Source organism: Pezoporus flaviventris, unplaced genomic scaffold, assembly GCF_033815535.1.
Source record: "Pezoporus flaviventris isolate CSIRO_AGI_PZ_B2104156 unplaced genomic scaffold, CSIRO_AGI_Pfla_v1 ptg000016l, whole genome shotgun sequence".
Taxonomy (NCBI): Eukaryota; Metazoa; Chordata; class Aves; order Psittaciformes; family Psittacidae; genus Pezoporus; species Pezoporus flaviventris.
Genome location: NW_026892564.1, coordinates 563,313 through 590,414, shown reverse-complemented (window position 1 = coordinate 590,414; position 27,102 = coordinate 563,313). Strand labels below are relative to the sequence as shown.

At 38.2% G+C, this 27,102-nt stretch overlaps 1 long non-coding RNA gene across 1 annotated transcript in view; it reads left to right on the top strand.

Moving 5' to 3' along the window:
• LOC133269874 (uncharacterized) overlaps positions 1–14,292 on the top strand; it is a 66,876-nt gene extending 52,584 nt beyond the window's left edge. Inside the window, exons 5-8 of the long non-coding RNA XR_009743582.1 lie at positions 9,515–9,611; positions 10,067–10,158; positions 12,879–13,038; positions 13,129–14,292. This is a non-coding gene — a long non-coding RNA (uncharacterized LOC133269874). The remainder of the gene's footprint in view (positions 1–9,514; positions 9,612–10,066; positions 10,159–12,878; positions 13,039–13,128) is intronic.
• The last annotated feature ends 12,810 nt before the right edge of the window (positions 14,293–27,102 follow it).

The window sequence follows — 27,102 nt, the reverse complement described above, 5'->3', positions numbered from 1 at the left end:
TGGTGCGAGTCAGTTGTGGACCACACTGATAAAAGAATCACTTTGTTCTTATTACAGTTGAAATATATAAGTGATCCTCTATAATGAACTGTCTCTTCAGTCCAGACATCTGACCTAGAAAAGAGCTTTTATCCCAAATAAATCATATTTATCAGGAGTTCTGAGTCATAAAATGTGATACTAGACCATTTAATGACAAGTATTTCACCACTCTCAATAAAGCTTGACTTCCTTATGCAAGGTGCAGCTGAAAGAGTAAATGAGAAGCATTACCTTCTGGAGCGCAGAAAGGGGAAGAGGAGGACATATAAATCCAAACAAGTTTTGAGATGGAACTTGAAAAACTCCTGAAAAGTTCCATCTAATGATCACTTTAACCAGTAAAATATTGAAATAAATTAGACTGGTAGTCTAAAGGAAGAACAGATTATTTAAAAGGATCTACTGAGGACTTTTTTCCAAAGAAAGTAAGGTAGCAGCTTCCACATAAAGGTTTTGAGAAAGCCAACGCTTGATGCAGAAAATCTCTCCAAACTTTGACCTTTACTCAACCATCATTTGAGAGCAGAATCACTGAGAGTGCAGTATTTGCTTTGAGCCTTCAGAACAGGAGTTAAGGCCAGAATCTTAATGGCAGCAACTGCAGATAAACAATTTAAGAGAACATACAGAACCTAAATGATATTTCTACCTTTCTGTAACCTTTAATTCAGCTGGTTGATCAGCTGCTACTCAGGACATCTATATGATACAGCTGCAGAAGTTGACTTAGCATTACAATGGGATCTTGTTTCTGTCCAAGAAATTAAAGGTGTGTATGGTATCTTAGAATCACAGAATCATAGAATAATTAGGGTTGGAAAGGACCTTTAGATCATCTATTTCCAACACCCCTGCCATGGGGAGGGACACCTTACTAAATCATATCACACAAGGCCTCGTCCAACCTGGTCTTGAACACTGCCAGGGATGGAACATTCACAACCTCCCTGGGCAACCTATTCCAGTGCCTCACCACCCTAACAGGAAAGAATTTCCTTCTTATATCCAATCTAAACTTCCCCTGTTTAAGTTTTAACCCATTACCCCTTGTCCTATCACTACAGTTTCTAATGAAGAGTCCGTCTCCAGCATCCCTATAGGCCCCCTTCAGATACTGGAAGGCTGCTATGAGGTCTCCATGCAGCCTTCTCTTCTCCAGGCTGAACAGCCCCAACTTCCTCAGCCTGTCTTCAAACGGGAGGTGCTCCAGTCCCCTGATCATCCTCATGGCCCTTCTCTGGACTTGTTCCAACAGTTCCATGTCCTTTTTATGTTGAGGACACCAGAACTGCACACAGTACTCCAGGTGAGGTCTCACAAGAGCAGAGTAGAGGGGCAGGATCACCTCCTTCGACCTGCTGGTCACACTCCTTTTGATGCAGCCCAGGATATGGTTGGCTTTCTGGGCTGCAAGCGCATACACTGCCGGCTCATGTTCATTTTCTCATCAACCAACACCCCCAAGTCCTTCTCCACACGACTGCTCTGAATCTCTTCTCTGCCCAACCTGTAGCTGTGCCTGGGATTGCTCTGACCCAGGTGCAGGACCTTGCACTTGGCATGGTTAAACTTCATGAGGTTGGCATCAGCCCACCTCACAAGCGTGTCAAGGTCCCTCTGGATGGCATTCCTTCCCTCCAGGGTATCAACCGAACCACACAGCTTGGTGTCATTGGCAAACTTGCTGAGGGCACACTCAATCCCACTGTCTGTGTCAGCGATGAAGATGTTAAACAAGACCGGTCCCAACACCGATCCCTGAGGGACGCCACTCCTTACTGGTCTCCATGTGGACATTGAGCCATTGACCGCAACTGATCCCCTCTGTTGTGATGTTTCCACTGGATTCAAGGTTTCTGCTGTTGTGAACTCAGTGCACTGTTTCTGATCTTCAAAGCAATTAATGTGTCAGTATTGGCTCTATTGGCTACCTCTTCAACTTGCCAAGGTACTACTCAAAGCAAGGAGCATGCTATTGCTGTACTGGGAAATCTCTTTATAGACTGCAAATCAAAAAGCATCCTCTGCTTTTATAAATAATAATTGACATTTTTCATATCTATCTTAATTCAGTATGATGGAATTTTGAGGTCTGGTCTGCCTGTGTTCTGAAGTACTTTTTTTGTTATAAGTTTACAGGAACACCTTGCATTCACTTGCAGGAAAGCACGTACAATTCAGTTATTCACTTGATCTTTTTTTTTTTTTTTAAGTCACTTTTAGTCTACTTCTATTGTTCAATTTCTTGTGCTTCCATCACATCAAAACTGAGAACAAAACATTTCTTCTTTTTCTCATTACTGGTTTTTGCTGCGTCTACTTTTAAATTAAATTTCCTAAAGTTTTCTCTGTTCTTTAATACAGACAACATCATTCTGTGACATAATTTCTATGCATGAATTACAATAAAATCTTTTTATCTAAAATTACTTTCAACTGTATAAAATCACGTGAGATAGTAAGAGAAGTAAAACTGGGGTAAGTCAGTACAATATTCTCTGTCAGAGGAGATATATTCTGGTTTTTGTGTGGTGGTCCATGTCTGTGCAGGAGGAATGTTCAGAAAGGAAGACTCAGTTAGGTAAATAAATTTCCTTCTTAGTTTACTCTATTAGCTCCTTTGTCAATCACACTTGAAAGTTCTAGTCTTCTTTTAGTCTTTGCATAGCTCCACTCTGACTACATTCTCCTTCATTTTTATTATGTATTTCATAGTCCTTCATTTATTACTTTATTACATTTATTATTATTTCCTCCATCTGCACTGGACATTGAGGATTAAATCAATGCTGCTGGAATCTTCTCTTCTAGCAAATACTCTGTGTGTGTGTGCACGTGAGTATGCATGTGTATGAACCTATGATATACATACTTTGGGCCAGTTTGTATTTTAGACAGAACTGTCATGAAATGAATAAACCTCAACATGAGACAGTAAATTTTCTTATGTTAGATTGTCTATTAATGAACTATTTCAGGTGTCAATTTTCAGTTGTGCAATTTGAGAAGTAGAATAAGCAGTATCCATATTTGCATTTAGTTTGATTCTTTCCAGAGTGTGTATGTGCTGACTGATGCCTCTGTGGTAGTTTTGAACCAGTCTGCGTGTGGCATTTTTATGTTGCCCTAAACATAGGACATTTCATTTGGGTGTTATAAGTTACATGACTTTTGAATAATGCCTTTTCTAAGCCTGCAAACTCTCAGAAGGAAAATTACATGAGCAGATAAAAATATGCCTAAGTGCATTTAGACTAGTGAATAAGCCTGCGTAAAAAGTTGTGTTTTGCATAGTATAGTGAGTGTGTTTCTATTTGCATTTGGTATATTCATGTGTGTGCAGGTACACATGCACAGTCCATCAAAATGTCTGCAAAGATCACATGGAGATTTTTAAGATCTCATCACCTCACTCTTCTTTTTCTTGCCAATTCCACTTTGAGTCACCGTCATTCCAAAATTTGGAGCATTTTTTCAACATTTCCCATTTTCTTTTTCCACATATCCTGCAAAAAAAAAGTTATTTTTCTTTTAGATGAAAATTTTCTGTATGCTTCTTAGTCTCTAGAGTAGTATCAGACTATTTTTATATTAATTTTGGTTTTGAGTGTGAGAACTGTACTTTTGGAAAGAAGGAAGGAGGCTCAGCCAAATTCCCAGTAGAACAAAATATTTCCTTTCAAGCACATGAGTTCTCGGATATGAAAAAGAAAATTTTGATACCATCATTACCTTTTTTCTGTTAGATTGTATAGTTTTAATTTTTTTTTGCCATGATTATCCTTTTCCTTTTGGATCTGCACAGCTTGAGTCTGCCTTCAACCATGTCAGTGTGTTGTAAGATGTTATGCATGATCTTAATTATTTCCCCATTTCCTCATAGTACAAACTTTGATTCCTTACTTGAACAATATATATCTCTGTAAGTGCTCTTTCATCTCTTTTTAAAAAAAAGATGTGTCTCCATGCATGTGTGGAGGAGGGATAAAAAGAAGTTTTTAGGAAAGTCACTTGGTTTCTCTTTCATTTCCAACTTCTGTTTCATCTGGATCAGCTGTGAGGCCTCTGAGAGACCAAAGTGAAGAATGTGATGGGTTCTAGTCTGTATTGTGGTGTTGTTCTCCTAGCTGCGGGCTCCTGGTACAACTTCGATACAAATAATAAAATATAACAGTGCTTTTGTACAAGCTACATGTCATGGAGGAGAACCATAAATATCAACAGTACCATTTTAATGGTTGTGCTTGTGTGTCAGTGCCGTACACTGTAAAGTGAACAAATAATGGAATGTCATTGTCATGGGCAGCTAAAATATAATCAAAAATGATAGTTTTTAAGTTTTTCAGGGCAACAGTTATATCGACTGTTGCTTGTACAGTACAAAGACCATTCATTCTGGGCCTTACTTGTCATATAAATATTAAATATTTATAGATGTATACATATTTATATACGCATATTACATAACTGAAAGGTTGGTTTTGCTTGACAAAAAAGGGAATCCAACAAAAAGAAAATGCATACTACTCCTTTCTAGCTTTGGTGTGGCTGGGGAGGGGTCAGTGTTCTGTCACATCAGAAAGTGAAAAGTGGTTCACCAAACCTATGTTAAACAAATGATTGAACTCCTGAATTAACAGTATAGACATTAAGGAAAGCCTGACCTTAAAAAGAGATTTTCTTACCGTGGCTACTATGTCTAAATTATTTTAAAACTGAACTTTTGCAGTAGAACCCACAGAGAGTGAACTTCACTCAGACTGAAGTCAGAGGCCTAAAAAAGACACACATCTTTTCGCAAAACAAATTTGAAAAAGAAATCTGTGGTGTTTGTACTGCATTATATAAACTTTACTTTGTTTGATGAGATGATGAACAGCATGAGGAGAACTTGGCTGCATCTCCATTATACTTTTGTAGGGCAGCCAAGCATTTCACTCACCCATATGTTCTGGGTTCCAAAATAAGTTATCACAGAATCATAGAACAATTAGGGTTGGAAAGGACCTTAAGATCATCTCGTTCCAACCCCCCTGCCATGGGGAGGGGCACCTCATACTAAACCATGTCACTCAAGACTCTGTCCAATCTGGCCTTGAACACTGCCAGGGATGGAGCATTCACAACCTCCCTGGGCAACCTATTCCAGTGCCTCACCACTCTCACACTGAAGAACTTCTTCCTTATATCCAATCTAAAATTTCCCTGTTTAAGTTTTAACCTGTTACACCTTGTCCTATCACTACAGTCTCTGATGAAGAGTCCCTCTCTGGAATCCTTGCAGGCCCCTTCAGATACTGGAAGGCTGCTATGAGGTCTCCACGCAGCCTTCTCTTCTCCAGGCTGAACAGCCCCAACTTTCTCAGCCTGTCTTCATACGGGAGGTGCTCCAGTCCCCTGATCATCCTCGTGGCCTCCTCTGGGCTTGTTCCAACAGTTCCATGTCCTTTTTATGTTGAGGACACCAGAACTGTACACAATACTCCAAGTGAGGTCTCATGAGAGCAGAGTAGAGGTTGGCTTTCTGGGCTGTGAGCACGCACTAAAGCTGGCTTATGTTGTTTTTCATTGACCAGCACCCCTAAATCCTCCACAGGGCTGCTCTGAATCTCTTCTCCACCCAACCTGTAGCTGTGCTTGGGATTGCCCTGACCCAGATGTAGGACCATGCAGTTGGCTTGGTTGAACTTCATAAGGTTGGCATCAGCCCACCTCACAAGCGTGTTGAGGTCCGTCTCGATGGCATTCCTTCCCTCCAGCGTATCAACTGAACCACACAGCTTGGTGTCATTGGCACATTTGCTGAGGGTGCACTCAATCCCACTGTCCATGTCACCAACAAAGATGTTGAACAGTATCGGTCCCAGCATCGAACCCTGAGGGACACCACTCCTTACTGGTCTCCATGTGGACATTGAGCCATTGACCACAACTGTTTGTGTGCGGCCATCCAGCCAATTCCTCATCCACTAAGTGGTCCATCCACTAAATTGCAGTCTCTCCAGTTTATAGACAAGGATGTCATGCAGGACAGTGCAAGCTTTGCACAAGTTCAGGTAGATGATGTCAGCTGCTTTGCCCCTACTCATCAGTTATGCAGCCCCATCATAGAAGGCCACCAAATTGGTCAGGCAGGATTTGCCCTTACTGAAGCCATGCTGGCTGTCGCCAACTGCCTTGTTTTTCATGTTCCTTAGCATGCCTTCCAGGAGAATCTGCTCCAAGATTTTGCCAGGCACAGAGGTGAGACTGACTGGTCTGTAATTCCCCGGGTCATCCATTTTCCCCTTCTTGAAAATGGGTGTTATATTTCCCTTTTTCCACTCATTGGGAACTTCATCTGACTGCCATGTTTTTTCAAATATGCTGGGCAGTGTTCTAGCAATTTCATTCACCATTTTCTTTGGGATACACAGATGGATTTCATCATGTCCCATGGACTTGTGCACATTCAGGTTCCTAAGATGGCCTTGAACCTGATCCTCTCCTACAATGAGCCGAAGGGCTTCCTTCTCACAGTCCTTGCATCGGCCTTCCAAGACTTGAGTGGCATGGCTAGACCTCTGAAGTTCTAATAACAAAAAACTAATGTGCAAAAACAAGGATTCTATTTTGTTATGTAATTATTTGTTGTGTGTACAACTTGGAGAACATTCAACAGTTCACCAAAGAAAGATTCTTTCTGGCCACTGAAAATGACTGCCGATTAGAATGATATATTCACTTTTTTTCTCAGAAAGACAGAAAAATTCATGTGTTAGCAGCTGTTGATGATGCAAATATTCAGGTTCGCATTCTCCATGTGATCAATCAACATTGAATTACTGGTTGAAATGCTGAGAGAAAAAATTGGTTATAAATTCTTTCTGTACCTATACATGGTTTTAGACATCCTTCATTAGAGACTTTAATTACAAGAAAAGATTTTCTCTTTCTGCCCACTAAACATGCATAAAATCTTATCAGTTTCTGCTGCAGCACATACAGTATTTTAATTGCATTTCATTGTTCCCAAACCTAATTTGTTGGAAGTTAATTTTAATGATACTGGAGCTGGGAGCTGAATCTGTGTTTGCATGAGAGAATTTGGTAAGATGGATTTTTATGCATAGTAAATCCACAAGTTGGGTCTTATGTCTTTAAGAAGGTGTAATTTATTTTAAGAATGAGTGGGTATTTATTTAAGACATAAACATTATATCTAGTAAGTGTACTACAGCCTTTTTTGAGTGCTTTAATTCTTCTGTATAACACAAAATTGGCAGGCTGAAATTATGCACATGAGAGAGTGGCTTTTAAGACAGAGCAAATTGTTAGTAAATATTTAACTGACACAGAATCATAGAATCATTTAGGTTGGAAAAGACCTTTAAGGAAACTGAACAGATCTATTCTGTAGAATGCAAAATGGGCTTAGTTGCCTCAGTGTGATGTAGGAAGCTGGAATGTTTTCTGTGCTTTCTTCCTATATTAAGCTTTAAAAAAAAATAAAATCTTGAAGACACTCTTTCAATTTTTTAAGTAGTCTTTGAATCCTGGCTGATTTGAGAGAAGGGACAAAATAAGTGAGGGTCTCACAAAGATAGAATTAGGTGGCATCACATTACTGTGTTGCAAACGACATCAAAATATGTTGGAGGAATATCCATTGGAAATTGAGCCTCTGAAAAGAATTTTTTTTTTTTTTTTCCTTGACCGTTCCCTATTTTAATGATGAATAAGGGTTTGTGGTTTTTTTGGTAAAAAGCCTCACAGGGTTCATGAGGGGGATGACAGAACTTAATTTCTCTATCACTCCTGTTGTTAAAAAGTTAGAGGAGTAAAAATCACAATATTGTCATGTTGCTGCAGAAACCAGAAAGTTCCTCTGTAGTTACACATCTGTGATCTTAAAAAGTCTAAATTCCTATTCTGTTTCAGCATCATCCTGAAGCTGACAGTGAGAGCGTGATAAAAAGAAAGAGTAGTAGAGGCTAAATCATTATAAATCTAGTATGGGATTACCTCTCCCCAGTCCCCTTTCCATATTTCTGTATAAATAGGTGCACATGTCCTTTTTCAAAAGCTTCCTAAATTGTTGAAGAAAGTATTGCATTTAAATGGTCCATGTGTCTTTTCTATTCGAGAACAGCCCCATTTCAATTTAAAGTATTAGCTTCCATTAGAGGAACAGTTCCCATGCTTTTTGTTCCTCACTGCAGCTAAGCCGTTTTGATTTCCTTTCAGAGTTACAAAGTTCTGGAGGAGTGAATATATATGTGACTCTTCCACTGCAATTTCTTGTTACTCTAGGAATATATAGAGCTTTGAGGGAGGGAACATGACCATATGGAAATGGCTTTCTTATCCAAGTGGAAACAGTTTAGTCAGCTTTCAGGTGGGCTCCGTAAACATAATACAGTAGAGGAGCTTATAGAGCTGTACTTTAATGACCATTAAAATTGCATTTGCAGTGAATTCAGAGTGAATACTGATGATTTGTATTACGAATGGAAGACAAATGTCTTCTGAGCAAAAGAAAATCTAATGTTAATTAAACTTTTGTAGGGGTTGGGGTGGGTAATTCTGCTTTTGTGTTGTTAAATCTCCTTTGATTTTAATTGCATGACAGAAAAATTGACTGTAAGTGTAATGTTAGCAAATGTTCATATTTGATTATGAGCATCTGTGTATGCTATGTCAACGAATTTAATGCTTTTAATTGGGGTGGCTTTGCCTTTTTTTTTTTTTCTTCTTTTTTTCCCTCCAGTTCAGCCACACTGATAACAAAGGTTGTACTATCAGTGTGTTCAAGGTCATTCTTATAATCTGTTCAGTGAGAGCTGCTCCCCTTTAGGTGAAAAGAAAAATCAACTGAGCTTACCTAAAATTGACTAGGAAATCCTATTACACTTACTGAATTTCAGTTATATATTTCAGATTCACATGGAATTCGATGAACGCTCAGATTAAATATGAAAAACTGTAGCAAGTTTCCAATGATATGCACAGGTTCTTTTCCCCCTTTTGTGGCTGATTTAGAGAAACAAGGCACATTCTTTTCAGAGATGGCAAAGGATAAACTCAAATGATTAATATTAAAACATACCTAACACTGTGGTATGTTTAGAACTGGAAACAAAGGTAGGATATGTCTTATCCATCTGTCTTGCCTCCCTGTGCATCTCTCTGTCTCTCTAGAGCAAGTCAATAAAAATTATTAGAGCTGGCATCTCACAAACGTGCACCCTTAAACCATGAAGCAATAATACTGTGAGGGAAATTTTTTTCTGACCTTTTCAAATTACATCCAACTGTCTAGGGAATTTCTCAGTGACTAGGGGTAATAAGGTTCAATCCATTTTGCTGGTTGGCTTCAAATTTAGCTCCTCAGAAGCCCTAACTTATCTATTCTTTTTATCTTGGCCTTGGCGTCTATTCAGTACAGTAATCCATGCATCTAATCTTTTTTTCTTTTTTTCTCCCTTCTCAGGTTTAGCTTGGGGATCACATTGTGAAATGTGCAGCCATGAAAGGCCTTCCATTTACTGCACCCTTCAAAACGAAATATTAGCATGGGAGCTAAGCTGGTATGTTGCCTTTGAGAGGCTCTTGTTGAATTTAATTAGCTTTTACATTTCATCTCCATCTCGCATCTCGGCTTTCACTATTGTATGTGATTTAGGCTTCAGTGACTTTCATTATTTAAAAGTTTTCCAACTTAGCTGTGCCACCTTAGAATACCAAGGGGGAAATAAAGTTTCAAGTTCATTGTCTTAAATTGACTTCTGTTTAGTTTTTGTGATGCGAGCTCAGAAACAATAGAGACACAACCTTCCAGCAAGTTAGTGAATCATTCGAGTGAGAAAGGCAAACAAGTATTTATGCATGGCTTGTTTCTTGCTGTACTCCATGAAGTAAAACTGGAAATGAATAAAGGATATTTTTAGCAAAATATTTACTAGAGTATTTTGATGGCAAATATTTTATATCTAGGAGAAAGTGATTTCTTTTCAACTCATTTGGATATTTGTTTTCATTTTAGTGACTTGCGCAGGGTATGTTGGAGTAGTGACTTCAAGTTACGGTTCACAAGTAACTTCAGGACAGCATGAGGAGCGCTGTCAATAAGAAATGGTAAGCTCTTGGCTTTTAACTTATTCCCCATGTGGTTAGGACCTAGAGATTTGTTTCATTTCAGGTAAGGGAAGGTCACAAAATTGGCTTTTGCTGCTGTTTCTTCCCCCGAGTTTTAAGTCTGTGTTTAGTTATATCTGATATGCTGTTGAATGACCTGCAGAATATTGAAAGTGAACGCATATCAAAAAGCACCTGTAAAACATTTGCTTTTAATCATGCAAGAAATATAGTTGAAGACATATGCAGCTAGCTTACGTATAATCACATGACAAAGCAGTAGCTACAAAGAGATTTGGTAAGGACAGGTGGTGGGTTTTTTTCATTTTTGTTTCGATTCTCCCCTCCAAAGTGTAGGGGAACATGGTCAGATGGATTAAGCACAGAACTGGGAGTTTATAGATATTGTCCCTGTATGTAAATGGACCCCTAGTAGGCCTATAATGTTTGTTGAGTTTCTTAATCATTTTCCATCATAACCTTGGCTTCAGCAAAAAACTGTCCTCAGAAGAGGATGACCACAGGGTGCAGTCTATTTCATTGTCTTAAACTGATTCAGCTGAAATAAAATAGGTTCATTTTAAGTCATAATGTACCAATATCATTGATATTAGCCGTGTTAAAAGTGGGATACTCAGTAATCTCAAAGCCAGTCATATGTTGAGTATATCTTTAATTCTGAAATTAATTTAAGGAAAAGAGAATCCCACATTGGCAAGCCTTCTTGTTGTTTCTTTAGTGTCCTTACTGTCACATCATGAAAAGAAGTGTTGCTAAATGGACTGCTCCAGATATATTTTTAGGCAAGCAGGAATAAGCATTTCAAAATTATTTTATGAGTTTAGTACAAAAGATAACTATATTGGCAGTGGGCTAGATGTTGTTGGAGATAATATGAAAGGATGTATACAAACACACAACTTGTCACTAAATTATAGTCAATTAAATGAATATTTGTGCAGATATGTTGATTTACTTTCAAATTGTGGAAGCTCAACTGATATATGTAGAAGTTATTCCTTAGAAGAACAGTTTTGCTGCTCTTAATTCTACATGAATTAGTCTTCTCCTGGCACTCCAGCATTCAGGTTGGCCTCCAGATGTGGAGACCAGCAACCCAAAAGGGTCCATAGTTTGCCAGGTGTATCAGAGGACTAAAATGCCTCATGGAAGAAGCCAGTTTTAGCATCTGAAAGCAATGACTCTGGTTTTGACTGTATGTATATTTCTTCTTACAGTAGGTGCTTGAAAAATGTATAATAAATACACCTCATAATATTTCAGGCAGAAATACATAGGGATGGGATTATTTTGAATTAAGATGGTGGCAGTGTGAGGTTTTTTCCACTGGGCAAGTTCTTGTTTCCAGGACTCTTTCTAATTTGTAATCCTGAATGCTGGACAGAAGCAGTTCCATCGACAGTTCTTTCTACCATACTGATGATTTTCAGCTCATAAGTGTGGAAAGCAAATTTGAAATGAGAAGGAGAAAGGATTTTTTTTTCCTTCCTATTTATTTACATTCTGTTTATCACAGTATATGTTGCATAAAAGGAACTCTGTGGTGATATCTGTGTTTACATTTCATTTATTGAAGTGGTTGTTTACCAGTAGTTACAAGCTGTGGACAACAATTGAGCTAAATCTGTTGTCCCCTTGGAATGTAGTTGAATAGTTTTTCCTTTGCCAAAGCCAAGCTTCCTGGATCACTGAAGATCCTGAAACCTCAGAACTCTATTCTGGTTTTTGGTATTACTGGAGAAGATCAATCTCTTCTTTGCAAACTAAGCAATTCTTGAAAGTAATGGATTTAAAAAAATTAATAATAAAAATTAAATGCAACTATTTTTCAAATAAAACATACTACATTATGTTTTATAGTAGGAAAAGTAACAATAGAAGTCCTTATGTCTGTGGTTTAATGTCTGGTTTTATAGCTTTGTTTTCTATTCTGTCATTTATGATCTTTATTAATTGAAAGTCCATCAAAAGGAAAACAAAATGGGTGCCAGGGATAGGTAAATGAAAAACTGTGTTTCAGCTTTGCTCTTTTTCCTCAGTTCTTAAAAAATACCTAGTTTAACAAATCTTGATGAGAGGAACGTTCTGTTGATTGAGTCAAAGTAACTTCTGTCCATGCATTAGTGGTGTTAAAATGGGAGATTGCATTGTGCACATCAAAGGGATTGTGTGAATGCTATTGATACACCATTCTTTATTGTTCTGTGTTATTTATATTTTCATCATTAATCTATAAAGCCTTAATAATTAGCTCTCTAATTTCCCAGGAAAAGTACGTTAATTTATTGAACTGACTGAAGGAAAAAAAAACAAAAAAACCAACAACAACAAAAAAAAGAAGCTGATCAATCTGGCATTGTAAGTTAATAGAATAGAACAAAGCGAGGTCGTAATTAGTTGAGAAAAGGACTTTCCTTGTTCATTCCAGTTTATAATAAAAAGTCCCTTGCTAAAGTGACTTAGAAAATAATGCATTCAGACTGAGCAGAATTACTGCCTAGCAGATTCTATTTATCTGTAGCTTAAAAAGCAGCTGCGTTTTTGTAAAAAGCAATGAATGTGGCAGTCCTACTTAAAGGTAGAAGAAAAAGAACACCCCTTGTTTTGTAATAAGGGGATTTTCAATTTAAAAAAGAGAGAGAAAGCCTGTTGTGTGAAGTATGGTTATTACATTCACTGTATTCTATCTCACCCACCAGGAGGCTAATAACGAAGGAGTCAGTGAAGGAGACCAATGCCATGAGGGTTATCTCGCAGCCCCAGATGCTGGATAAGTTGAAGGAGGCAGAATCACTTTTGGATGACATTCAGGAAGGCCTTGAATGATTATTTGGCAAAGAAAAGACTATTCTTTCCAAGGTAAACAGCCCATTTCATGTCTGCTGTCGGTGTTGGTTTAAAATACATTTATATAAGTACTTCTAAAGTTAATTTTTTATCATTTTTCAGGATTTTTCTCTGGATGCAACAGCGATCTCTCAGGAATCCTTTCTGAGATAAAGGATCCACTCCAAGTCCAACCACACCTAAGGAAATGCTTTGAAGGAATTGCCAAGCTCACTTTTAATCACGAGAAAGAAATTACCCACATGGAGTCAGCAGAAAATGAAAAAGTAGAGCTCGTGCTGCGAATAATTCCAGCAAGTGCCAAGGGGCTAGTTGAGAAATGGCTTCATGAGGTGAATATCTTTAGCTCTTACTTAGGGTTTAGTTACTGTATAATCATTTTCTCTTTTAGGAGCAATGAATATCATAAGCGTATTTCCTAACTAAATGGCTCTGTGAATATTTGTCAAGATGTTGACAGATTTCAGCCTTATTGTTGTTATTTATTGCAACTAATTTAGCATCTGCAAACCTGCAGAAATTAATTCTAATAAAAAGCTCTTAGAATCAGGTTGTCAACAGAAGTGGGTCTGTGTCTGAAACCATATATGTGAATATATGTTTGAGTCTACATGTATGTGTTTTTGTGCTTTTATGGTGTAATGTCTGCAGTTCAGGAGGATAACATTTAAAAAATCAGAGAAATGTAAAATTTTAAATGCCTCCCACCCTGCTGAAAGTGTGTCCCATTGTCCTGGAGGGGTTTAATTTCCCATCATTTTAACAAAAGGGAAGAGAAATTATGTCACTGATACCACCCTAACCTTTCCCCTTTGGGTCTCTCATCCGAATTCATTGGTTTCAGTATGAAATTAGTTTGGTGACCTTCTTTTTGTTTGCTTTGTTTAACCTTCCTCTGCCAGTAGATGGGAAAGGGCCCTTCCCTACTTTATTTTTCTGGGCCAAACCCCTATTTCCCTTCCCATGTGCTTCCTTTTCTCCTGAGGCAGGATCAGCCCCAGGAGCACCGCTTCCCCTTCGTCTGCTGCTGTGGGTGCTGGTTGTGTTCTCAGCGGCTTGTCCCTGGGTGCCCCCTGCACAAAGGCAAGTGGCAGGGATCAGCACACAGCTCTAGTGGGAGAGGGAAGGGGGAGCTGGGAACCGCTATTTTATACCCAGCCAATTCAGCAGAAGCTGGGAGGAGTCCCTGGGCAGCAAAACCCAGAGCAGGTGGTGGGTCAAAAGGGTTTGCCCCGGTATGTATTGTGTTTCTCCTGGCTGGGTGAGCAAAGCCCTCTCGTGAATCCCTTTCCCACCTAACAGGGCTGCATGGCAGCAACGTGCATGGCAGCTTCAGACTGAGCCTTTTAAGAATGGACTGCATGCAGTTTAAAATGGTCCATCTGCAGCATCATTCAGGGTAGGAAAGGGAAGAAAACAGGGCAGGGTTTAGGAGAGGCCAAACACTCCTGGCCTGTTCTTCATGTCAAGACGCTAGCTTGGTTATTGGACTAATTTCCAGTGCAAAGTTGTCTTCCTAGCCAGACCAAACCAACCCCCCAAAAAACCACACAACCAAGGAGCTGCAGTGGGTAAGTGGCAGTCCTGAGGAGCACAGAAAAAGCACAAATTCTCAGTACACCAAGCCTGCAATATACTTTTTAGTTTGTCTTTTTCCCACAAATGAAGCAGGGCTGGGGAAATTGAGCAGCTGTGTTTATTTTAATGCATCTCATTTAACCCTCTCCTGAAAACAAATTGGAAGGTTTGGGAGTGCATTAATCTGGACCCAATTAGTGTCTCTTTCACCCTCAAAAGTGCAACCTGAGATTAATGAATATAAACTAGAGTTTCATATGCAGTCTTTAAATCATTTGCATGTTTTATGCATGATAATTGAATTTATTTATGCACTTCCTCTCATTTAATGATTTTTTGCTCTTTTCTCTGCTATCAACATTATAGTATGCAAGAAATAGGATTTGGTAGGCAAGAAAGAATAGCAGTATATAAATCAAACCTGAGTTAATTTTTAGTTCTAGTGTCAAAAGAGTAGATTGGAATTAATATTGGTACTGTTACAGTGGGGTTATATGGCTGGGAAAATGTAAAATACTTCTGGTAAAACGGAGACTTTAAGAGTCATTTCTGGTGCAGCTAAGTTTGCTTGCAAGTGTGCAAGCAAAATTATTTTCTAATGGCAGTTAAATTTATTATATTGGCTTTTCAATGACCCTAGAGACTTGTGTTTCAACTTGGCCAATTAGTAGTAATAAGATGAATAGTAATTACATTAATAAATAACTGTTTTCAGACCAGGACCTCAGTATTATAGTCTGGCTTAGAAAATAAGGATATATTATCATTTGTCTCATTTGGTCTTTCATCATGAGAAATATGGACTTTGGAGCTATAGTAAATTTATTGTAGCCAAGAAGGTAGAAGTCCCAGTAATGAGTGAGTTGTGATAGCTAGCAGCTCTGTGGAAGTAGCTGTTTCAGTGCCATAAGCAGGGAATTTTGCTTTGTTTCTCTAATTAAGTTCAGATGCCTTAAAGACGTCCTAGGGATGGAGTCTAAATTTTTTAGAATGCATGCAAGGAGGCTACTAAGGAAAATAGGTTTAAAAAGATGCTGGTAGTGGTGCTTTCATAGCTTTAATCTATACCAGTTTCTTTTGTGTCTCGTCTTTCCTTATGTGTTGAAAGATGTATGTGGAAGTGATATTTTTATGTGGTGTCCTGTCTTTTATCAGTGGATTAAATGGTTGTCTTGTGATTGTTTCTTGATTCTCGTAGGTAGGAATGTGTTTAAAGGCTAAAGCTCTGTTAATTTGTGATGTAACCATTTCAGTGTCTTTCTTGTCATTGAAATGTAGTTTAAAATGTTCAGTAATGTAGCATGAAATCATTAGTTAGTTTTGGAATGGTGGTGAAATCATGTGAAGAAAATAAGTATTGCATCTGATCAAGATAAATTCACTCTAGTGTTTTATGGCTTTTTATTCCTATGTGATAGTAATAAAGTCTCATGTAGGGATGGAAGCCATGAAATACATTGTGAAAAATCATCAACTCAGATGGGGCCATCAGGATAGCATGCTGTAGTTGTAGAGTTATTGAGAATGATTGGAAGATGATTTAGTATGCCACTACGTTGACTACCATGGTTTTGCGTTTTGTTTCTTCATCTTTCACCCATGTAGTTTGATGAGAGGAAATCAGTTTGTAACAAGCCGATCCATCCCTACATCAGTGTTCAGTGTTTAAATTGTCCATGCATCTTTCATTTTCTGCCAAAGATAACACTGTATATGAAACACTAAGCTAAGAATTTGATATAGCTAATAAACACATGCCGAAATGAATACAAAGAAAAGCCAATGAATTTCTAAATGTTTGAAAATTAAGAAGGAATCAAAACAAGGTCTACACTGTTAGCAAGTGTTCCAGGTTCTGTATTTCCATGTTCAAGAGCATCTGAGAGATGATCTGAGGATTTAAAAAATAATTATTTTCCCTGCTTACATGTCTTCCTGAAAGTGCATGATATTTTCTCTCTCTGGAACTGAGATAAAGGCTGACATTGTTGTGAGCAGAACACAGTTCCTGACAAGTTCCTTACAGTGCTGCCATTTCCCATATTGCCTTACTGCTCCATCTGGTTTGCTCTGGGGTACCGCTTTATTTTGGGAATATTTTGGGGAATGTTATTTATTATGTATTCCTTCTCTGAAGCATATGTTAATAAAACATTATTGATTTTTTTCTTTTGGTACTTTGACTCTGTTTTTATTTCTCTCAGGTGTGAAATTTTCTCTGCTAAAAAGTACTTTCTCATAATTGTAACTAAGGACATCTTCTGGTGAAAAACCCCAACAATAATTAGGCAGGAAGTATATTTCATATTTTATTATAAATTAAAATTTCTGGTTAAATCAAATAGCACACAGAGAATGTAACCTTGATTAAATTTACAGTTGCCGCGTGGCAGTTATTTCACTCTTACTTGGGCTTACAAAGATCATAGATGCCAGTTTGCTCCAATGCTGCCATGTGAAGAAAAATTTATAAAAAACTGTAAAACAAGTTTACCTTCAGACTCCTATTAAAGGCGAAATATTTCTTCCTTATGTTTTAACAGAGTTGCTTCAGAGAGTATCCAGTGTGTACTGTCAAGAGAATGAACTGGGCTTACTTTTCAACTGTGTATTCAGCTAAGATAAAAATTGTCTTCATGTTTTCAATATATACTTTGGTGATTACTATTCAGAGACCTGGAACAAAGTTCTTTTAATAGTTTCACATGGGCTTCTGTACTCTTTTTCTCAATTTCTCCCAGTTTAATGATCACTTGCAGTCAAAATATATTGTTGTCACTCCTAAATAATATGCAATTAATCTTTACTGCAGACTACACTTTGAAAAGTAATCTACAAGTCCCACCTGTACAGTGTATTTTCAGTACTGTATTTATCTCCAAATTAATTTCAGAGCCAAATATTCTCCAAGTTGATGTACTTCTTTTAAATGTCAAGCCAAATGGTTGAATATGGAATCTTAAAGGAAAGTGGAGCTTTTTTCCTGTATGTCAGTATCAAGTTGGAAGGGTTCTACTGACCAAAACTTAAGTTCTCTGAGCAGTACCAACCCATTAATCTTTCTAGATTACTTCCTTTACATTGCATTGTTTTCAGTAAATTTACACAACTGTGACTGGCACTTGTTAAATAACTTAATTGGTAATAGTTGAGGAGAATCAAGCTCATTCTCCTGTAGTAGTTCTGGTTCTGCAGTGGCCAAGGGAAGCTTAGAAGTACCGTGCATTTTAGCAGAAACTACTCTGAAAATACAATGTGCATTTTCTGAATTTGATGATGCTGGTTTTAAACCTGGTATAAATGGGTTGAGGCACTTTGCTTTATTAGCATGGCATAAACTTCACTGTGCAAATGATTGCTTCCACCTTGGCTAGTGGTTAGGATTAAAGGAAGGAATTCAAAATTAAGTTTCAAAGGGTAGGCTCTATCACTGAGGCCACTGTCACACCTGCATTTTTTGTGTGGGACATCTAATATTACAAACCAGTGTAGTATGTTCACTTAGGGAGATACGTACTTTCTATGATCCTAATGAGATTTGGCCAGTAAAGGAAAATTTATCCCACCCCTCACTCCCATTAAGTTATATGGAGTGCCTACTTTACCTTTTGGTCATTGGCATGGGCTTACTCTGCCTGTGTTTCTAGGGTGAGGTGCTGAAAGGGCAAAATTTGGCTACACTGCTTTGTGTCCACTGAGAGCAAACCTTTTTCCTTGGAGCATGAGCAGGATGAGTTCATGTCTGCCATAACAAAGCCTGTCAGCATACCTATAGGAGCTTTCATCTTGCCAACTTTATTTCTCCTGTTTGCTTAATGAAATATAGGATACAAGTAAAGATTTCAGCATGGGGTTTGGAAACTGCCTAAATCTGGTTTTCCAAATAAAAGTTCCAAAGCTGTTCTCTGAAGTGTATGGAGAGAAATGCCAGCCAGGGAAGTTAGAATCCTCTGAAATAACACTGGAGGTAAACACAACCTTTTAATGGAGGCATTGGAATGGCCTAACAGCACTGTTGCACTTTGATACCTTATTCATGTGTGTCTGCTGATGTAACTGCACTGACTTCACTTCATAAGCTACTCCAAGTGCCATGAGTGTTCGACCCAGGAGTTAGTAAACAATGACCTGTCCTGGGGTGGTCACACCTTAAACACATTTTTGATTTTCTGATGTGTTTTTTCTTTTCTTATTGGAGAAGAAAATATCACTATGGGATTATTTTTTTTTGTTGTTGTTTTCTAGTAGTATTTTCCATAGAGGTTATAGACACCTTCTTTAGTCTGTTCTTTCCTGAAAAAGTCGTCATTTCTACCCTATTATTTTTCTTTCCCTCTGCTCCCAGGGTGGTGCTGATCTGTTTATTTCCTTTTTTCTCTGAGCAAGGAATATGCTTTCTTATAAATCCTGCAACATGACATCAGAAATACCTCTTTGAATTATGTGTTATAAGAACATGACAATCAAGTTTTAAGTGACACCTTGCTGTGATGGCAAAGAAAGTACTTTTCTTGTCAGTGTCAATTTGAGTAAAAGGTGTGTGCATGTATTTTCGAAACATAGTCACTTATCAGAAAAAAACCAAGGTCTTGTCACAGAGATGAAATGTTAAAGTTACCACTTCGCTTAACATTTTGTAAATGTCCATATTGTATGTGTTCTTTATTTATTAACAGCCTGAGTCATGAGCAAGACGATATGCTACTTATGCCTTCAAAATACTGTCTTAGGTACTGTACATACCAGCATTCAGGAGATGAAATCTCAGATCCAAGCAAGTCTCTCTAGGACAATGCAAACAGCTTGAGTGTCACATGTGAAAGGGTACAAATGTCTTAAAACAAGCATAATGTGTTTTCCAAGGCCAGGAATATAAAATCAAGGGCAGGTGTTTTCCGCTAGAGCTAGTGCTTTAAAGCAGTCTTCAAGAGTAGCATCATGGAGAATAAATTACAGCAATTCAATCTGGATGTAAGAATGGCTTTGTTAACTGTTGGGAGGGGCACACTACGGGAGGAAGAAGAAAGGTTTGTAAGAGCTGTATAAATATACAATTGGAAAGGCTGTTTCTGGAAACTGGCACTAATCTATACTCCTAGCACTATCATTGTCTTGCTGATGTGAGCGTCAGCTGATTTTTCATCCGCACCCCTGTGCCTGGGTTTTGAAAAATATATACAGTGTTATGAGACTAAGAAGTTGAGGTGCTATTTCAGTTTGTGGTGTTAGGGATGGAAGGATCTATTCAGAAAGACTGAAGATTTTCCGATAAAGTTTCTCAATGTTTGAATTCCTCAGATTGGTTTAACAGTTGCCTTGTCAACCTAGTGCTTTACTACCCTTTACAATATTTGATATATGTTCTAATTGTTGTGTTTGGGGTTTTTATTTCATTATACATTCTACAATGAGGAAGATGTCTCCTTGGTTCTTTTTCCCTGGGAGCACTTGTGTTTCTGAAGGACTTTGGAAGAGGAGGTGTGAAGAGGTGCCCTGGTTTGACAAAATACGGAGACTAGCAGCGCTCAGAGTCGATACAAATTTGGTGCTTACTCTTTGGCCAAAATTCTTGAATTTTCTGCAGAATTTTCCGTGAATGCAGCTCCGAGTCATGCTGAAGAACTCTTCACTTACAGCCCATTTTAGTACATTTCTGTAAGATACTTTTACTATCTTCATTTTAGCCTTTGTTCATAGGAAATGAGACTATACCAGGAAACAAGACATGGGGAGCAGGGAGAGGTATGTAGGCAGTGGAGATGGGGAGCCAAAGAAAGGATCAGTGGGTTAGGGAAAGCTGCATGACTCTGGATTCATTCCAGCTCTCCTTTGCACAGAAGCTTTTGTGAAACTCACTGTGGCTTCTGAAAGGAAGGTCCCTATTCATTTGGCCACTGAAGGAGATCATGCTAATAGGCTCCAGGATCACAAAGACACTCACCACCTGCTGTCGTGAGTGCAGGTCAGGCTTTGTTTGCTGTGCTGAATGCTTTATTTCTTTAAAAACAGAAGTGTAGGTATATATTTTATAGATTTTATGATTCTTTCATATCAGCATTTCAATTTTTGAAACATAAGAATAACAGATATCATCCATATTTTACAAGTAGACAGACGTGTCTCTTGCCACTGACACAAGGTAGAATTCAGAAGAAATTCCTTAAAATCTGTATGCAAATGTGTAGATAATAAACCCAAATCCAAAATAGTTTGATTTAAAATTAAGGCTTCTTAAATTTAAGCTGAACTTCATCATTTTTCTTGAACAGTAATGAATTATTTTGGCAGACAATACTAGTTTTCTCAAGTTTTCTGAACTAACATATTGCAGCTAAACACCCATTGAACTTTTTACTTTAATAAAAAGATTATATTTAACTTCACATTAACAAAATGGATCTGTAATTTTATTTGGCTTGTTAGAAGGAAAAATCTTTTCTAAAGAGTCTGTCAAATTCGTGCTTTGAGAGAGATATAGTCTGTAATGTAAAAAAAGTTCAGTGTAGACTGTTTCACTTTTCCAGAATTTAATTCTTGATAATCCAGGATTCTCAAGAGTGTTAAACTCTGTCCTGAAATAAATCACCAATTTGAAATGTAAACATCGTAAAGAATCTGTATTTTAAATTACGGGAGTTTTGCTATTGGTGTCAGAGGCATGTAATGAGTCTTGTATATGAATCAACAGATAATGTCTTCCTTTTCCTAACCCATTTTAAGAAATCTATTTCTTAGTGTGTTGAGATAATAGAAACTTCTTGGAGGATATAGTGTGATAAAAATTAAATTAAAGCAGTGCTTGAAGCAACAAATGTAAACATCTCCTGACGGATTGCATGCTGTATCCCAATAAAAGCACAGCTGCAAATAATTTGAAAACTAAATTGTATTTTTATATCAACATGGTTAGACAAATATGACTTATTAAGTAATTGATATTGTGACATAAGCTTTATGCAGTAGCTGAGTTACTTGGCACAGATAAAACTTCAAACTACCTTGGGAATTTACCACATTCTTTAATTTTCTGATTGATTAAATGGATTATTTGACATTTTGGCAGAGCTTTGAAATCATGGCATAACAAAGACTCCTTTCATTGCTCATTATTTGCTCTCTTCAGGCTTAGCACAGATTCTTTGAAATGAAAGGTTTAAGGTGCTTCTTTCCTTGGTAATTTTTGTTCCAGTTCACGTTTTCACTAGCAGTGTCACATTTCCAACTTAAATTCCCCTACTGTTTAAATGCAGTTCCTTATAATGACAGTATAACCTATGGAGATATTTAATCCTGAAAAACACTTTTACATGCCTCACAACACTGTGACTGAAGAATTCAGCATGACTAGTTTGGTATCAGAGAATCTCTTAACCCTTACACCACTGGCATTGTCTGGAGTGCAGGAAGCTGGGCAAAATGGATTGTGTCTTTGTTCCTTTTGTGATGATGTTCAGTTTTCTGCTGCCTGGGTGGAAGCAGACAACATCATGCAGGAATTTTGGGGCACAGTTCAGAGATAGCCAGGTAGGTTGGAGGTCATTTTCCATCATCAGCTTGACACCAGTGAGCACATGCATTGCCTGCCTGCGCTTTAATTATTAATGAGCTGTAGCTGGGCAAAAAAATCCTACTTTCAATGTAACTGCATAGCCCTTTCTTGAAAAACAGCACATGAGGGTACCTAGAGGTATTATAACCTGTTCGGTATCACTCTGCTTCTCAAACACAGATTTGGTGGAGTTAGGTAGAAATAGACAGATGAAGTGAGACCTTCAGTGTTTTGTACTCATACATTTTAATATCAGAAATCCTTGGCAGTGCTGGGTAAGAGACTTCTGATTTCAAACCCATGTCTTTTCTAGTACTATGAATAAAATTCAGTCAAATTGCTCTGGCAGTTGCTCTCAGCAATACTATGTGTTCTCCTTCACAGCTGTGAACAGCAGTCTCAGGCTACACAAGCATGAAGACATGGTTGCAACAATTCCATCGCTGTGGCAAGATTTCTATTCCAAAAAATCCCTTCCATGTGCTCCATCAGTAATTGAGCATAGCTCTCTGGGCTGCATAGAGTAAAATACTTACATGGCCTTCTGTGAACTGCAGACATGCTTTCTGAGCCATGGTGTATTCATGAGCAGTTGGGAATCTACAGTCTACTTGATATTCTCTAAATAAAACTTTCCTTGCAAGTCACCGCTTGCTATGTTCCATCTCTTGTGCTGTTCAATACAAATAACTTTGACTAGGGAAAACTGTGGGGTCCAAGCTTTACAAAGGTGAAGATGTGATTCTTTCATTTTCTCATTTCCAAGAGAAGAGGAAATGCTATGGTCCTGTTCAGCTTCCAGGCATCTACAAATGTGTATCAAAGGTATTAAGTTCTGCTATGTGTCTAAGAATCCAAGCTGGTTTCAAGTCATTATGACTGGTTCAGAGGTGATGCTCTTCCCTGTCACACTTCTCTTCCTGAGAGTGGGAGCAGGATCGTGGTAATTGGCAAGCTTTTTCTGAGGTTAAAGATCAAATTGAAAATTGTATGGTAGCCAAGTCTGTCCTGACATTGACAATTTTTGTAACTGAAGAAAAGCCAGTGTTTCTGATCCTCCTTTATTACAACTCAGTTTGGATGCTAAGGATGAAAAGCACTGCATTAGCCTATATATGATTATGGTTTTATTCATCTGAAGTAGTGATTCTTGAAGCCAAAGCTGTGCAGTGCCTTATATTATAATATATTGCTTTTAATTGCAACTGTCTTGTTCAGGCTGCAAAAGAAGTTTCAGCATTGTCGTGCTAATTTGAGGTGAGGATATAACCTTTCCAACACTATTAATGAGCTATGTTTGGCTCATGTGATAGAATTTGTGGTTTAAAAACTTAGGAAGTAACAGGCACAAAGTCAAAGAAGAAAGCGAAGCTTCCCAATTCTGTGTTTAGGAATGTAAGAGCGCATAGATCTCAAAAGAAGGGAGATGCAAACTTTCACATGCATTTTGACAAAGTCTTCAGTTACACATTAATTGTATGTCCCTGTCTTCATAACAAACCTGGTGGAAACTGACACTCAGATCCTCATCTAAAAAGACAGTTATTGTTTCACCTGAAGTGGAACTTCAGTTGGAAATACTGAGGAATTCTCACTCCAGATATACTGCCTCAGATATCTCATGAGAGTTAAGGGCTCTTAGGCAAAGTCTTGAGTATCCCATTAACTCATCAGCTGGATAAGAAAATATAAACACCACCAGTTTCACCTCTGAGGTGTGATGTTTTGAGAAGTCAGAAGGGTTTAGGTTATCTAGAGTACTTTTAACAGTTGTGCAGCTGAGGTTGGAACATATCCGAAGGAAACAGCTAGTGCATGAAATTTAGGATCTGGTAGGTTCCCAGGGCCAGAAAAATAATGGTATATCTGTGTCTGATTGCTGACAAGCTATGTAAACATGAAGTGAGATTTGTGGGTTAAAAATGTGATTGTGCAACTTATAAATGACAAGGGAGCCTGTGGATAAAATATTGAGTATAACTTCATGTGCTCTGATGGTTGAGGTTTTAGACATGCTTGAATATGGCTGAGGTAGTGGCAGAGGGGATGTTTGTAGTGTTCTAATTGTCCATGTGTATGCTTTTAGTCTGCTGCATATGGGAGGAAGTATGACTTTGCACTTAAACCCCATCCCATCTTAATCACTTTAGTTTGCATTTGCTGAGGGCTGGCAGCAGTTACAGCAGCTCAGCTGATGTGTGGGGCTGAACCTGGGGCCACAGTAATCAAGTGCATGCATGAATATTGCATATGCAGCAGGTTCCAGCTGTGACAAAGTCATTACTGACTTAATTTAAAATGAAAGATACCAACCCTCCTTGAAGGTTTTACATTTTACCTATAACGAGAAGATACAGCAGTTGTATTTAGTGTAAGGCTATTTAAACCATGGCTCTAGCGCTAAAATCATCCCATTTAGGTCACATCTGCATCTGAGGTGCCTCAACTCTAGGAAGAGCAAAACCCTAAGGTTTCATTGCTGTCAGACCAGTGTCATGTGTATGGTCAACCACCTGTGCAAACCCCTTCCTAAAGCACCAGTCCAAGGTAACGCCACCTTGTTGTTAGTTTTACTTCCCACTTTATTCTCTTATCACTGTATTAGCATAAAGTTGTCTACCACCATGCACATGGATTATAGTAGCATGTAAAGTTGCTGAAGAAAGGCTCTGATTTTAAACCCATATATCTGTGCTGGTATGAAATCTTGTTTGAATGTGCCATGGGTCAATTTTCTTCAGTTGCAACCCTGTGTTTTAGGCCTAAGATTTACCTTGACTGGTTTGGTAAAAATTTCAGTTCTTTTTGTATACTTTATATTGCAGTGTCTATCTCTAGTCAGCTGAGTGTAGAAATGCATCCTATGTAACAAAAGTACAGCCTCAGAATGAACTGACCTCAGCATTCTATTTTAAATAAAAGCTCAGATTTTCTTTTGAAATGGCTTTAGCTTTTGCTTTTTATTTTGCATTGTGGATATATTTAAGTGTAAAAGCTTGATGGGTTAGTTCTACCCAGTGTAAGTGGCAGTTAATGAAACCTTTTATTAGTAAAGTTTAGATAATTACCTGGGTAATTGTAGAGACAAATAATTCAGTAATTTGAAATGATTTATTATGTGTATAACGATACTTTACTCTCTTTAAGTGCAGCTTAATATGTTAATTACAGACATTGAGGGGACTTGCAAAAAGTTGTTTTAGTGATCATGTACTGTTAATTCTCCTGGGACACTGCTTTTTTTGGAACAGCACCTGCAGACAGATTCAAATGTCAAGCCAACAAGCAACACTGGATTTAAAGATTAAAAAAAAACAAAAACCAAAAAACCAAAAAACCAAGAAACCAAACCCACCCCCAACATTCTTGGTGTTGGGATGTTATTTTGGTTTGCTTTTTTTTTTTTTTTCATTCTTGTAATGTTGAGGGCATTTCATTTCTTCTGAGAGTGATTCTCTACTTGGAATCAGGGTAGAAACTTTCTAGAGCACTTGTCAGGACTTTGTCATGCTGGTATGAAGGTACACCAAGCCATTTGATCCTATCTTTTCCTGTGACAGTTGCTGTAAGCTGCTATTTTTCAGGTCCTCCTCTCTATAGCTACCTACCAAAGGTAACAGATCTCTTAATTTTGAAGGTCAATAATGTTAATATGTACCGCTGCTTTAGTTTCTGATAGCATCTTTTTCATTGATACCTGAGGTGATGCCTTTTGCAAATGCAGAATACAGCAGTCTTGCAAGGACTTGTCCACTGAGAGTGATATTGTACATATGATCCTGGGCTAAGTGTCAGAACGCTGTCCGCTGTGACATTGAATAGTGCTGTCTGACAAAAATATTGAGCTGTTGGAATGAAGAGGTTTGGTGGGTTTTCTGGTTTGGTTTTGTTTGTTTATCTGTTCATTTGTTTTGTTTCTTTTGGGTTGTTTTTTTTTTTGTGTTCTGGGGGAACGCTGGTGATTTGGTAGATTTGGTTTTAGGTTGGTTTTTTGTTTTGTTTTGTTTTGCTTGTGGGTTGTTTGTGGGTTTGTAGGGTGGGGTTTTGTGTTTTTATCTTTTTTTGACAAATCTCCTATTAACAAAAGGCAAAATTTCCTGAAAACTTGACTCATTCCTGATGTCCTGCTGGAAATGGCACAGTTAGGTTTGTCATCTCTTGGGAGCTTGGCTGTACTGCAGCTGCTATGGTCCTTGTTGTCATGTGGTGGTTGAGTACGAGCTTCATGTGAGGGCACTAAGAGCTCCATGTCATCCCAGGATCTCAGGATCTCAAACCTTTTCTGTGAACTTGGGAGTGGGGCTGTCTGGCCACGCTGTTGTAGACACCTCTGAGACCTCCCTTGGGGCTTGATGGTGAGTTGTTACTGGACAAGGGGAAGTAAGTCTTGAAGTGTGTGTGAACTTATACTCTAAGTGTGGTTCTATTCCATGCAAATGTGAAACAGAATAATGCCAAAACAATGACAGTTAGTATTCATCATTTGAGCAACCTGTGTTCCAGACAATTCTCCTGAAGAGTTATTTGTCAACAGTGGTGTGTCCTGCCATGTCGTATTTTCACCCACATGTACTGTGTAAGTTTGAATGGAGGCAGAGGGAGGAAATAGTGCAATGATATTGAAGCTGCAGTAACATATTCACATATTGAAGCTGCAGTCACGCACACCAGAAGTTCAGCTGTTGAGATTGCCACTGAAGTCCTGTTGTCTCTGCAAATCCCACTGATCTCTTTTTAGAGCAACTTTAAAGCAGTAGTTTAGATTGCCCGTATGCCCACCTGACCTTAAATTTGGTAGGAGAATAGGTGCATTTGAGTTGAGTAGGCATCTTCTTTCTTTTACACACAAATTCCTTTTTGCATTCAGTATATGCAGACCTATTATGTAGCTGGCTGGAAGACATGGAGGCATTCATCCCACTTGAGAAAACATGCTTTTTCCTTTATCG